Source organism: Cheilinus undulatus, linkage group 21 (assembly GCF_018320785.1).
Source record: "Cheilinus undulatus linkage group 21, ASM1832078v1, whole genome shotgun sequence".
NCBI lineage: Eukaryota > Metazoa > Chordata > Actinopteri > Labriformes > Labridae > Cheilinus > Cheilinus undulatus.
This window is the reverse complement of record NC_054885.1, coordinates 34,664,838-34,667,673: the sequence shown is the minus strand read 5'-3', so window position 1 is coordinate 34,667,673 and position 2,836 is coordinate 34,664,838.

Sequence of the window (2,836 nt, the reverse complement as noted above, 5' to 3'; positions counted from 1 at the left end):
TTGCCACAGTAGCAGGTAAGCAAAAAAGTCAGTTGCATTGCTACACTAGTTTGATACTCTCAATAATACTCTCAATTCTAACAACTTATAACGTCACGCAAAGAGTAAATATGCAGGTGTCAACAAAACTAATTATAAAAACATATCTTTCAGCTTAAATTAGAAATCCCTAAACAAACGCAATTGAGTTAATGACAATTTCAAATACTTTTGCAATGCACTTAACAGTTTTCGCAAGTTAAAGCAAAAAAAGTCAATATTTGAAGACAGTAGAGGCCGATATTTAAGCCTTTAAAGGCTGATACAGGGCTTTATTCACAGCCAATAATGGCTCATATGACAGCCAATATTAAATGATAAAACACTGATATTTAAAGCTGATACAGGCCCATATTTACAGCCAGCACAGATGTATTTATGTATTTATTTATTTACGGGAGATAAAGGCTGATATCTAAAGCTGATCCAGGCCAATATGGCCAATATATATAAGCTGTGAGGCTGACTTTACACCTGATATTTAGAGGAAAAACCCTGAAGATATCTACAGATGATTCAGGCCAAAATCTGGCCCTGATAAAGGCTGATACCACAAGATAATAAAGGCCTGATCAGGGCTGTGATATTGGCCAATATTTGGCCCTGATGAAGGCTGATATCTACAGAAGATACAGGCCATTATTTGGCCCAGATATGGCTAATTTCTATGGATAATGCAGGCTTTATAAAGGGTATGATACAGATCAATATTTGGCCTGAATGAGGGATAATTTCTACAGATGATACAGGCCTGATAAAGGCTGTAATACAGGCCAATATCTTGCCCTGGTAAGGGCTAATATCCACAAATAATACAGGCAAATATTGTGCCCAGATAAGGGCTAATATCTACAGATAATACAGGACAATATTGTGCCCCGATAAGGGCTAATATCCACAGATAATAAAGGCCAATATTGTGCCCTGATAAGGGCTAATATCTACAGATAATACAGGACAACATTGTGCCCCGATACGTGCTAATATCTACAGATAATACAGGCCAATATTGTGCCCCGATAAGTGCTAATATCTACAGATACTACAGGCAAATATTGTGCCCCGATAAGTGCTAATATCTACAGATAATACAGGCCAATATTGTGCCCCGATACGTGCTAATATCTACAGATAATACAGGCCAATATTGTGCCCCGATAAGTGCTAATATCTACAGATACTACAGGCCAATATTGTGCCCCAGTACGTGCTAATATCTACAGATAATACAGGCCAATATTGTGCCCCGATAAGTGCTAATATCTACAGATAATACAGGCCAACATTGTGCCCCGATAAGGGCTAATATCTACAGATAATACAGGACAACATTGTGCCCCGATAAGGGCTAATATCTACAGATAATACAGGACAACATTGTGCCCCGATAAGTGCTAATATCTACAGATAATACAGGCCAATATTGTGCCTCAATAAGTGCTAATATCTACAGACAATACAGGACAATATTGTACCACGATAAGTGCTAATATCTACAGATAGTACAGGCCAATATTGTGCCTTAATAAGTGCTAATATCTTCAGACAATACAGGCCAATATTGTGCCCCGATAAGTGCTATTATGTACAGATAGTACAGGCAAATATTGTGCCCCGATAAGTGCTAATATCTACAGATAATACAGGCCAATATTGTGCCTTAATAAGTGCTAATATCTTCAGACAATACAGGTCAATATTGTGCCCAGATAAGTGCTAATGTCTACAGATAATACAGGCCAATATTGTGCCCTGATAAGGGCTAATTTCCACAGATGATGCAGGTCTGATAAAGGCTGTAATACAGGCCAATATCTTTCCTATTACGGGCAATATCTACAGATTATACAGGCCTGTTTAAGGCTAATACACAGAAAATACAGGCTAATATTTTGCCCTCATAATGATCTCTACCGATAATACAGGCTAATATCTACAGATTATACAGGCTTGATAAAGCCTAATACTGGATCTACAGATGATACAGGATTACATATGGGCCTGATGAAGGCAGATTTGTAAAGCCAATGCAGGCTGTAATTACAGGCTGATATTGATACAAGCAGACAAAAACCACTGATAATGACCCATATATACAGCCAATTCAGAGCGATATTTACAACCAAAGAAGGCTGATAATTACGGCTGATATAAGCTGAGATGTAGAGCAAATACCTGCAGGTGATAAAGGATATTTTAGCTAGTACATACACTCAATGCAGGCCAATATTTGAACCCAATATAGGATATTTACAGATTATGCAATACAGTCAATCGAGTTCAACTATTATTAACTGATAGTAATTAATTTATCTTGTCTCTAAGCCAGTTTTTGTTTACCTTATTGTGTAGTGTTAAAACTGCAACATCCCTATTAAGAGACATTATTAGGATCAGTAGATTTCCTCTTTTATATGGTGTAGACAAGAGTAGTGTCTTTTATTTCCCATTATCATAGTCATATTCTAAGGACATGAACTTAAATGTTCACCACTGAAACTAGAAAATTAACTTCAAAAGGAAGCTTTTGAATAAATATGACTCAAATTTGGCCTTCACTTAAAAGTTTAGAGGAAAAACTTGGTTTTTAAACACACACAAATATTACCAGCTTTCACCCCAAGAATAGAAATCCTGGGAACATTTCACAAAACTCTCGTCCCGCTTTGCACTTCAGCACATGACCTACTTGCATAATTTGAAGCCAGGAGGAGGGAGGAGTGTGGGTTTATTTTCTTTTTATGAGGAATTAATCTAAATCAAAACAAAAAAGGGAAGAACAACAGGAGACAGAGAA